General features: G+C 39.5%; 1 protein-coding gene across 7 annotated transcripts in view; it reads right to left on the bottom strand.

The window, feature by feature from the left end:
* The window catches only part of MND1 (meiotic nuclear divisions 1), a 95796-nt gene that overhangs the window by 38155 nt on the left and 44708 nt on the right, over positions 1-12933 (bottom strand). The window lies entirely within an intron of this gene.

Raw genomic sequence — 12933 nt, 5'->3', positions numbered from 1 at the left:
ATTCATCAGATTCCCTGCCTCCATCACAAACAACCTGAAGTATATTATTTAAAATTTTAATTTGAAAGTTCAAAAAAATCTTGTTTTATATAAATTCTCTCTTCAAATTTCATTTCACTTCAGACTAAAGTCTTTTTGAAACACTCTGTTTCTTATAGACTGGTAGTACTGTGACCTGTTTCACTAACAGAGAGTCAAAAATGAAATTATTCTTAATTATTCTTCTTAAATAAGGTACTTTATGAGGAATTATACACTAAGTTCTGAGACAAGAAAAAATCGATCAGACAAACGTACTGCCAATTTGGGCTTCCCTGGTAGCTCATTTGGTGAAGAATAGACTGCAATGCAGGAGACCCTGGTTTGATCCCTGGGTCAGGAAGATCCCCTGGAGAAGGGATAGGCTACACACTCCAGTATTCATGGGCTTCCTTGGTGGCTCAGATGGTAAAGAATCCATCTGCAATGCGGGAGACCTGGGTTCAATCCATGGGTTGGGAAGATCCCCGGGACGAAGGTATGGCAACCCGCTCCAGTACTCTTGCCTAGAGAATTCCCATTGACAGAGGAGCCTGGCAGGCTATGGTCCATGGAGTCACAAAGAGCTGAACATGACTAAGCACAGCACAGCATTGCCAATATTACACGTTTTAGATATCTTAAAAGTAACCAGTTTAAACATACAAGCTTAGAAAGTAGTAAGTTATATTGAAAATGGATTAAATAACACAAGCATAAAGAGACCTTAGACACAGAATATTCATTAGCATGTGGTTGAGCCCACACCGAAAGGGATTGGTTAATTTCAGAACATTGCTTCCCGTCTCAATTTTATTAATCTCACCTGGGCCCCAAACTAAATAAATAATCATGGGAAATTCTCTACCACATCTTTTGCTGTAAACTAGTTAGAAATCTTAGACTCATTGATTGGGTGAAAGTGCAAGTTGCTCAGTTGTGTCTGACTCTTTGCGACCCCTTGGACTCTACAGTCCATGGAATTCTCTAGGCCAGAATACTGAAGTGGGTAGCCTTTCCCTTCTCCAGGGGATCTTCCCAACCCAGGGATTGAACTCTGGTCTCCCACACTGCAGGCCGATTCTTTACCAGCTGAGCCACAAGGGAAGCCCCTTGGGTAAGGGCTTTCTTAAAATATATTCTACTCTTCATTCACTCTTAAGTTAGAAACATTTGGAAAATAATTAACAAATGGATGAGTAATTTCTTTTGGCTGATTGTAAAAAAAAACTGATCTTTCACAATATGACTTCGTTATATGTAGAGAGGGTGAATTATACTTAGATACCCTTTTTTGCTTAAAAATCACAAACAGTGATTTTTAAGCAAACAGTGAAGATACAAACAGTATCTTCAAAAAGTTGGTAGCTTTACCCTGACTTTAAGAAATCTTCCACTTCTCAATATGTACAAAGGGAATATTGTTAGTATTCATTTGGCTGTCTAGTCCCTGATTCTAATCCATAGCATGAGCAAGATCCATCTGTGATGACAAGAGGACATCACCACCAAATCAGTTATACCTCTTCTAGAGAGTCATTATCTTCCTAAGTTGAAATACAAAAATCTGCTGTAGAGTTAAGAGCCAAAATAAGCTTTAAAGCCCTAAATTTAGCAAGACCTTGTTCTTTAAAACAAGAGTTCTCATTTATAAAATAACACCATGTTTAAAATGTTAATATTCCACCCTGAAGGACCCACCTGAAATAATTTAATAAATGCATGTAATATATACATTTAGGAGTATTTTCCAATGAAAAAATACATGTAGGTATTAGCACAACATTTTTATATTACAAATGTTTAAAAACTAACCAGATAGGTAGATGTTACTCCCTAAATGAAGAACTATGTAAAAATAAGCCAATAATTAATGGACATATTAATATATGTTGATTAATTATATTCATTGTAATTAATGAATTATATATGTTCATTAATTAATTATATTAATGAAATGTCTCCCAGATATTGTATGTCTGCTTGTAATTATTTACAACTTAAAAGCTTTTGAAAGAGAGCTAATTCAGGAATTTCTTAACTCTGAAAATAATCTTACGTATTTTAGATGTGATTTCATGATTTGTCACTTTAACTATCTCTGTTAAATGATGGTAATGAGAAGCTTCTGCTAATTATCCTAAGCACTGAAACAGTTTGGTTCAACTTAGCAGGGAAGGAAACTTGGCTCTATGTTTATTTCCTAAAATCTCAATTGCTCGAAACAATGAAAGCAACTTCTGTGCGGCAGCCCATGCTATCCATTTCTCATCTACACACCTCTTAGAAGCAATATTGCCATAGTTCCTAACACATACCTTGGAATTAAACCAAATCTAGGCCTTCAGTGATTAAGAGCCGAGATTTCAGCCACTGCAGATATTATCTAAACCAGTGGTCCTAAACATGAGTGCACATGAGGGTCACCTGAAGGACGTGTTAAAGCCCAGGCTGCTGGGCGCCCCCTCTCGCTTTGAACAGAAGAGGTCTAGGGCAGAGCCTAACAATGTGCATTTCTAACATGCTCCCAGGCGATGGATGCTGATGCTTCTGATTAAGGGCATCACACTTTTGAGAACTACTAACTACTATAGAAATCTGTTTTTTTTTGCAGTAACAAACCCAACTAAAATACACAAGATATTAATATATGGGAGAATATTACCTAGTTCAAAGGCAACAATGAATTAATGCTAAGCACTGTAGTCTAAACCAGAAACAAAATATCTCAGTATTTGTCACTGAGAGAAACACACAAGTCCACATTCACAAAATTAGAAAAAGAAGTGCTATTCTATAATGAGAAAAAATATTCACCATAGGACTCCTTTAAAGAGCAAACTCTCTTGACATATTTCTGTAAAATAAAACAAGAACCAACTACATACTATAACAACCTACTTCCAACTTTCACTAAAGCAAATAACTTCTAAAACCGAAGTAACTCAGAAAAAAACAGCAGCAGCAGCAACAACAAAAATGGCTTATAATTAGTAAGAACAGGATTTCATCTTTAGACTTGAGGAAGGATCTGACAATGCTTCTGTTTAACGCATTCCAGTCCACCTATACAGACTCTGAGGCTTCAGAGACATAATGCCAATGTTTTCTAAAGGGCTAATTCACTGCCTGGAGGAACAGAAAGATTGATTCAAGCTGGCTGCATTGGAATTCTGATTTGCTCCTTTTTAGAAATAAAATTTCAAAGCTTTTGAAAGAAATACAGAAGTCCTCATAGGTGGGAAATAATGTCAAGGAAAGGAGGTTGGGGAAAAAAGGTAACAGTGAAAGAAACCAGGTAAGTCTACTGCTTTATCAAAACTCATGCACAATACGGTATGGAAAAAAGAGGTTCTATGTCTTGTTTCTCCTCAAAAAAAAAAAAAAAAAAAAAAAAAGAGCGCCAGTATAATTTAAGATTTTATATATTTAAAAAGTCTCATTAGTATATCTGGGGCTCCTCAGGTGGCGTCGGTGGTAAAGAACCCGCCTGCCAATGCAGGAGATATGAGAGACTCAGGTTCAATCCCTGGGTCGGAGAGATACCCTGGAGGAGGGCATGGCAACCCACTCCAGTATTCTTGGCTGGAGAATCCGAGAAGCCTTGCAGGCTACAGTAAATAGAGTTGCAGAGTCAGATACAACTGAAGCGACTTAGCACACACACATATGGTGTATCTACAATTTTAAAATTAAGATGATATTCCATTTAGGAATCAATCATAACAAAATACTGAGTACTATAAAAATGAATTTATATATAAAGAAGGGGGTTATGTAATTGTCTTAACAATAGAGAAATGTTAAGCTGCTATTTCATGGTACTGATGTGTCACAATTATGTAGCCAAAGTAAACATTTTAGAAGAACTTTTAATGACACCAATATAGAGTTTTTAAAAAGCTGGAAACACTAATACAATTATGTAAAGTTTAAAAATAAAATAAAATTAATTACAAAAAAAAAAAGCTGGAAACAAAACTGTCAATACATTTGAGAGACTGTGTGCTGCGCTTAGTCGCTCAGTTATGTCGGACTCTGTGACCCCATGGACTAGCCTGCCAGGCACCTCTGTCCTTGGGGATTCTCCAGCTAAGAATACTGGAGTGAGTTGCCATGATCTTCCCAACCCAGGTCTCCCACATTGCAGGCAGATTCTTTACTGTTTGAGACACCAGGGAAGCCCTTTCAGAGACTATGTATGATCAAAAAACCAACCCCCCAGAATAAAAACCTGAAAGAAAATGCACAAAACTTGAAAATGTTATCTTTGTACCGTGAAACATAAAATTTTCTATATTGTGATCATATTTAACTATTATTTTAGAAATCCTTTTCCTGGGTAAGGGGGTAGGAGAAGAAAGGAATAGGTGAGGGAGATTAAGAGGTACAAACTTCCAGTTGCAAAATAAATGACTCATGGGTATGAAATGTACACTGTGTGGAATGCAGTCAGTCACTGTACTATCTCTGTAAGGTGACATATCCTGACTATACTTACCATGGTGATCAGTTTGAAATGTACAGAAATATAGAATCACAATGTGTGTAACAGGAACCAACAAAGTATCAGTTCAGTTCAGTCGCTCAGTCGTGTCCAACTCTTTGTGACCCCATGAATCGCAGCACGCCAGGCCTCCCTGTCCATCACCAACTCCCGGAGTTCACTCAGACTCACGTCCATCGAGGCAGTGATGCCATCCAGCCATCTCATCCTCTGTCATCCCCTTCTCCTCCTGCCCCCAATCCCTCCCAGCATCAGAGTCTTTTCCAATGAGTCAACTCTTCACATGAGGTGGCCAAAGTACTGGAGTTTCAGCTTTAGCATCATTCCTTCCCAAGAAATCCCAGGGCTGATCTCCTTCAGAATGGACTGGTTGGATCTCCTTGCAGTCCAAGGGACCCTCAAGAGTCTTCTCCAACATCACAGTTCAAAAGCATCAATTCTTCGGCACTCAGCCTTCTTCACAGTCCAACTCTCACATCCATACATGACCACAGGAAAAAACCATAGCCTTGACTAGACGGACCTTTGTTGGCCAAGTAATGTCTCTGCTTTTGAATATGCTATCTAGGTTGGTCATAACTTTCCTTCTAAGGAGTAAGCGTCTTTTTCATGTCTGCAGTCACCATCTGCAGTGATTCTGGAGCCCCCCCAGAAAAAGTCTGACACTGTTTCCACTGTTTCCCCATCTATTTCCCATGAAGTGATGGGACCGGATGCCATGATCTTAGTTTTCTGAATGTTGAGCTTTAAGCCAACTTTTTCACTTTCCACTTTCACTTTCATCAAGAGGCTTTTTTCCTTTTCACTTTCTGCCATAAGGGTGGTGTCATCTGCATATCTGAGGTTATTGATATTTCTCCCGGCAATCTTGATTCCAGCTTGTGTTTCTTCCAGTGCAGCATTTCTCAACAAAGTATAGTGACTCATAGAAAAAGATCAAATTTGTGGTTACCAGAGATGGGGGTATGTGGGGGGAATTGGTTGAGGGCAGTCAAAAGTATGCACTTTTAAAAAAATTCATTCATTTATTTTAATTGGAGACTAATTACTTTACAATATTGTGGTGGTTTTTGCCTTACATCTACATGAATCAGCCACGGGTGCACGTGTCTCCCCATCCTGAACCCTCCAGTCTGTTCCCTACGTCTGAAAAGATACACACTTCTAGTTATTACTCATACCAGGGATATAATGCACAACATGATAAATAAAATTAGCACTGTGTATGTTATATATGAAAGTTAAGACAGTAAATCCTAGGAATTCTCATCCAAAAAAAATTTTTTTCTATTTCTTTGGTATCTATAGGAGACAATGAATATTCACTAAATTTATTGTGGTAATCACTGCATGATGTATGTTAATCAAATCATTATGCTGTATACTTTAAATTTATATAGTTATGCCAACCATATCTCAATAAAACTAGAAGAAAAATTACTTTCCTATTACAAGCAACATATGAATATATTTTCAAGATATTAAAATGAGTTTTTTTTAAAAAAGACTCAAACATTGTAGTACTCAACGAAGTCAATAGGCTGCTTCTTACAAAACTTTAATCATATGATCCAGCAACAGCATTCCTTGAGATTTACCCAAGAATTTCATTCCTTTTAAAGACTAAATATTCCACTTTTGTACATACCACATTTTGTTTATCGATTCACCTGGTGATTAACCTTTGGGTTGTTTCCACCTTTTCACTACTGTGAATAACACTGCTCTGAACACTGTTACACCCGAGACCTCTTCCTGTTTTTAGTTCTTTGGGGGTATACACTTTGAAGTGGAACTGCTGGGTCATATGGTAATTCTGTTTAACTTTCTGGGGAAACACCATACTGTTTTCCATGACGACTTCACCATTTTACATTCCCATCATCAATGCACAAGGTTCAATTTCTCCAACACTTACCATTTTTTCTTTTTCATCACGGCTATCCTAATGGGTGTGACATGAATGCTGAACGTTTGTTCATTTTCGTCCTTCACCAACTGTATAAAACAAGTTTACTCTCTGTGGGTTTCCCCAAAATGGATACTGGCAATAGCTTAAAAGAATGATAATCTGATGGCTGAAAAATGACATTCCATTATTGTTTAAATTTTTATGTCTTTGATTTTCAAGATTTAGCATCTCTTCATATGTCTAGTCAGAGAAGGCAATGGCACCCCACTCCAGTACTCTTGCCTGGAAAACCCCATGGATGGAGGAGCCTGGTAGGCTGTAATCCATGGGGTCGCTAAGAGTCGGACACAACTGAGCGACTTCCTTTTCACTTTTCACTTTCATGCATTGGAGAAGGAAATGGCAACCCACTCCAGTGTTCTTGCCTGGAGAATCCCAAGGACGGGGGAGCCTGGTGGGCTTCCGTCTCTGGGGTCACACAGAGTCGGACACGACTGAAGCGACTTAGCAGCATATGCCTAGTGATTATGTAAATATATTTCTTCACTGACTTCGTTAATAATGTCCTACGACCATTATTTCATTGCATCGTTTACCCTTTTCTCATGTATTTTTAGGGACTGTCTATATGTAGAAGATGGTAATTACTTGGTTAGAAATGCTTAACTTTTAATGTTATGTTCCAATATGCAAATTTTAATTATCTGTGCAAATGCATCAACTTTTTGGCTTTTAGATTCTGCGTCTTGCTTTGAAAAGCCTCTCAAACTAATACTATACAAATACTTTCCTCCTATTATTATATTCTTTTGATCTTTCACTCTTTAAAAGGCCTCTGGTTTATTCTGGAAAAGGGCTGGGGTAGGGCTCTAACTTTAATTCATTTCAATGGATACCCAATTATCCCTACACCTTACTGAACAGTCTGGCCTTTTCCCTCAGAATTGATAAAGATGTATTGCATCTTTATCATCAAGTAGACAGGTATAAAAAAGCCTGCTTATAGCTTCTTTGTATGGCTATACTTTTCTGTCTATTCTTACACAGTAAGAAGTTTTAAAAAATATTTATTTGCCTGTGTCGAGGTTTAGTCGCGGCACGCGAGATCTTTTGTTATAGGCTCTCCAGTTGTGATGCAAGGACTCCAAAGCTGCAGCATGCACAGGCTTGGTTTCTCCACGGCTTGTGGGATCTTAGTTTCCTGCCCAGGGATGGGACCCTCATCGCCCACTGTGAGATGGACCCTTAACCACTGGACCACCAGGGAAGTCTTGCAAGTTTTAGTTACTATAGTATTATATACTGACATCTGATAGGGAAAATCCTACCCCATTGTTCTTCCCTTCTAAAATACTTTCTTGGTCCTTCTTCTTAATATTTACTTACATATTTATTTGGCTGTGCCAGGTCTTGGCTGCGGCACACAGGATTCTAGTCTTCATTGCGGCATAAGGGATCTTTTCAGTTGTACAAACTCTCAGTTGTGCATGTGGGCTATAGTTCTCTGAGCAGGGAGTGAACCGGGCCCCCAGTATTGGGAGCGTGGAGCCCAAGCCACTGGACCACCAGGGGACTCCCTCTCAGTCCTTCTTGCAGTTTCTTTACTATATGAATATGAGAATTAGCCACAAAAATCTAGTAGGATTCTGGCTACTGTAACATATAAATGATATATAATAAATTGACATTTTTATAGCTGAGTTTAGTCGTTCATGAATATGCTGCTCCTTTAGTCAAGAGTTCTTTCCTGTCCTTCAGTAGAGTTCTGCAATCTTCTTCACGACTGTCTTGCCCATTTCTGGCTAGGGTTTAATACTGGTTTTGGTGCTGAGGGACAGGCAATTACCCCAGGCCTAAGCCTACCATTGTAAGGAATGTTCTTTGCCACCGTGGTTGATTTCAAGTGTTAAATTTGGATAAGATCAGAGTCTTGTTCAATGATTGTGGGGAACAATTTTCTCCTGCCCTCTGGATTGTAATCCGCTAGCTACAAGGAAGCAAACGGTCCACATCACTGCTGGCAGCCCTCTTGTAACCATGAAGAAAGCCAGTGCGAGGAAAAAGGCATTATACAAGAGGCCAAACCAAGAGAAACAGAGTCAGACTCCAGGTAAGTACGTTTACGTATGTTCTACCTTTGAAATATTTTAATTTAAATGAGACATAGCATCAAAAGTGCCATTACTGCTCATACCAAGTCAACCCGGGATTCCTACCTTCACTACAGTACACATTTTAACTATTACAGTAGATAGTGCTTTAGCAATAGCCTGTTTCATATAGTGCTGGCCAGCTATGAGAGCTGTGCAATATTCTGGAAGACACCAAACATCACCATTCTTCTTCCTCTGTGCTGGGAATACATGCTGGGACTATGAGTGGAATAAAGCAATGCATGCCAGGAAGGCTCCTCAGTCAATACGCATTTATGAAGTGCTCACTGTGCGTATGCTCACAGTGCTATTGGCTCAAGCCTTCCCCCTGAATACAGTGACAAATGAGGAGGAGCACTGCACGTTGAATATTTTTGAAATATTTTCTTTATGCTACAAGACAATTCTCATTAAAAGGTAACACTCTCTGAAGCTAGTAAAAATACAGCAGATTAATATTCCACTTAACCAAGAGATCAAACTTCCAGCAGTGCAACCCTGTGGAACACACTTCAGAACCTGAGAAAAGTATAGTAGGAATCTTAAATAATGGACACAGAAAAAACATGGGAATACCATCAGGAAAGCAACATAAGGGGAAAGTGAAGCCACTCAGTAAGTACACGCTTGAGAACTCTGACACTCACACATGACACCTGGTGAAGATGAGATCACGGTAAACATTACAGTGTAAAAAAACAAACTGTGGGAGCAGTGCACAGCAAACGGGATTAGCATTCCTTCAAGGAGAAATATCAGGAATCTGTTCAGTCAGCCAGAGGACTAAAGAAATTACAAGGAAAAAAAGGTAAGATGACTTGAAAACTACTGCAAATGAACTATTTTTAAATTCTAGAGCCTTTGTGTGGATCACAATAAACTGTGGAAAATTCTGAAAGAGATGGGAATACCAGACCACCTGACCTGCCTCTTGAGAAACCTCTATGCAGGTCAGGAAGCAACAGTTAGAACTGGACATGGAACAAGAGACTATTTCCAAATAGGAAAAGGAGTACGTCAAGGCTGTATATTGTCACCCCGCTTATTTAACTTATATGCAGAGTACATCATGAGAAACTCTGGACTGGAAGAAACACAAGCTGGAATCAAGATTGCCAGGAGAAAAATCAATTACCTCAGATATGCAGATGACACCACCCTTATGGCAGAAAGTGAAGAGGAACTAAAAAGCCTCTTGATGAAAGTGAAAGAGGAGAGTGAAAAAGTTGGCTTAAAGCTCAACATTCAGAAAACAAAGATCATGGCATCCAGTCCCATCACTTCATGGCAAAAAGATGGGGAAACAGTGCAAACAGTGGCAGACTTTATTTTGGGGGGCTCCAAAATCACTGCAGATGGTGACTGCAGCCATGAAATTAAAAGACGCTTACTCCTTGGAAGGAAAGTTATGACCAACCTAGATAGCATATTCAAAAGCAGAGACACTACTTTGCCAACAAAGGTCCGTCTAGTCAAGGCTATGGTTTTTCCTGTGGTCATGTATGGATGTGAGAGTTGGATTGTGAAGAAGGCTGAGCGCCGAAGAATTGATGCTTTTGAACTGTGGTATTGGAGAAGACTCTTGAGAGTCCCTTGGACTGCAAGGAGATCCAACCAGTCCATTCTGAAGGAGATCAGCCCTGGGATTTCTTTGGAAGGAATGATGCTAAAGCTGAAACTCCAGTACTTTGGCCACCTCATGCGAAGAGTCGATTCATTGGAAAAGATTCTGATGCTGGGAGGGATTGGGGGCAGGAGGAGAAGGGGACGACAGAGGATGAGATGGCTGGATGGCATCACTGACTCGATGGACATGAGTCTGAGTGAACTCTGGGAGTTGGTGATGGACAGGGAGGCCTGGCATGCTGCGATTCATGGGGTCACAAAGAGTCGGACACGAATGAGCGACTGAACTGAACTGAGGAAGCAATAAAAATATAAAGAAGTAGTTAAGAGAAACAGATGATAAGGAGGTCCAACGAAGCCTTAAGTCATGAGAGTTAAGTCAGAAATTGTGACTACAGTCAAAGCCTTATACAGAATCCAACTGGAAGTCAGTCAGATATTTTGAAATCCAAAGACATGCAAAATCCAACTGATACTGAGAGGGAAATTAGATACAGTTATGGAGGATTATAGACTCTTTAAACATGAGAACTGGGCTCTAATATGACAAACACAGAACTGAGGGCTAAGTATGAGGGCTACTAATTGTCTACCAACTCCCATTATTTATTAGTAATAGGACCTCAGACAATAGTGAAAATAAATAAGGAATTATTGTCTGTCAGTGCCATCAGCAAGAATATGTCCTAGATAGAGAGTCTCTGTTAAGAAATCCATCTTAAGGCTTCCCTGGTGGCTCAGTGGTGAAGAATCCACCTGCCAATGCAGGAGACACAGGTCTGATCCCTGACCTGAGAGGATCCCACACATCAGGGCAGCTAAGCCCGTGTGCCACAACTGTTAAGCCAGTGCTCTAGAGCTCAGGAGCGGCAACTACTGAGCCCATGCACCCTAGAGCCTGTGCACCGCAACAACAGGAGCCACTGCGTGAGAAGCCGCACCCCACAAGTAAAGGGTAGCCCCCACTCTCTGCAATTAGAGAAAAGCCCGCTCAGCAGGGAAGACCCAGCACAACCAAAAATAAACATTTAGATTGGTGCAAAAGTAACTGCCGTTTTGCATTGTTGAAGTTTGCTGTTTGATACTGAAATACATTCTTAAATAAATGTGGTTATGTTATATATCATTTTAATGAGCATTTCTTGCTTTATATTTTTACGCTAATGACTTACTACTTCCTGTTTACTTCATATTTATTGTAGACTAGAGAAATGATGTTAAGGCAAAAGGCAAATTTGAGTGATTTTCTTATCGCATTTTCTTATTGTAGTTCAAGAAGTTTTGCAGAGGAGACGAGAGCCTTGAAGACGAGAAGCACAGTGGCCGGCCACTGGAAGCTGACAATGACCAACTGAGAGGATCATCAAAGCTGACCCTCCTACAAGTACGTAAGAAGTCGCCGAAGAAGTCAGCGTCAACCATTCTATGGTCGTTTGGCATTTGAAGCAAATTGGAAAGGTGAGAAAGTTCAGTAAGTGGGTGCCTCATGAACTGACTGCAAATCAAAAAAATCATTGTTTAGAAGTGTCTTCTCTTATGCTATGCAACAACAACGAACCATTTCTCAATTGGATTGTGACATGCGATGAAAAAAGATTTTATACGACAACCACTGACAACCAGCTTGAAGCTCCAAAGCACTTTCCAGAGCCAAACTTGCACCAAAAAAAGGTCATGGCCACTGTTTGGTGGTCTGCTACCTGTCTGATCCACTATCGCTTTCTGAATCCCAGCAAAACCATTACATCTGAGAAGTATGCTCAGCAAATTGATGAGGATGTATCAAAAACCACAACGCCTGCAGCCAGCACTGGTCAACAGAAAGCGCGAACTCTTCTCTAAAACAACGCCCGATCACACGTCATACAGCCAATGCTTCAAAAACCGAATGAATTTGGCTACGAAGTTTTGCCTCACCTGGCACATTTACCTGACCTCTCGCCAACTGACTACCACTTCTTAAAGCATCTCAACAACTTTTGCAAGGAAAATGCTTTCACAACCAGCAGGAGGGAGAAAATGCTTCCCAAGAGTTTTTTGAATCCCGAGACACAGATTTTTATGCTACAGGAATAACAAACTTAATCTCATTGGCAAAAATGTACTGATTGTAATGGTTCTTATTTTGATGATTTAAAATTCACGGTCTGGGGACTCCCCTGGTGGTCCAGTGGCTAAGACTCTGAGCTCTCAATGCTGAGGCCCTCGGTTTGATCCCTGGTGGGGGAACTAGATTCCACATGCCACAAAAGACCCTGTGCAGCCAAATAAATAAATAAATAATATTCAAAAAATAAATAAATAAATAAAATTCACGGTCTGAAATTGCAATGACTTTTTCACCAACCTAAATAAATAAATAAAATAAAAAGGATGTTTAAAAAAAAAAATCCATTTGCGAAGAAAACTCAAAATCTACTTGGAAGGCCAACCCTTTAATTATCTGGAATGACAGAACTGTTTAACAAGTAAATTTTTTAAATCAAGGGGAGATTTTAAATTAATTATAAAGATGAGTAGATTTGTAGTATTAATATTTTTGTGTTAAGAAATAACCTATACATATTTTGCACTGCATTTTGCATAACCTGGCTTGATTTAGCCAGTAAAGAATCAGCCTGCAATGCAGGAGACCTGGGTTCGATCTGTGGGTCAGGTCAATCTCCTGGAGAAGGGAATGGAAACCCACTCCATTATTCTTGCCTGGAGAATCTCAT

Source organism: Bubalus bubalis, chromosome 17 (genome assembly GCF_019923935.1).
Source record: "Bubalus bubalis isolate 160015118507 breed Murrah chromosome 17, NDDB_SH_1, whole genome shotgun sequence".
Classification (NCBI taxonomy): Eukaryota; Metazoa; Chordata; class Mammalia; order Artiodactyla; family Bovidae; genus Bubalus; species Bubalus bubalis.
The sequence above is the reverse complement of the archived record's forward strand: the minus strand, read 5'-3'. Positions and strand labels throughout refer to the sequence as shown.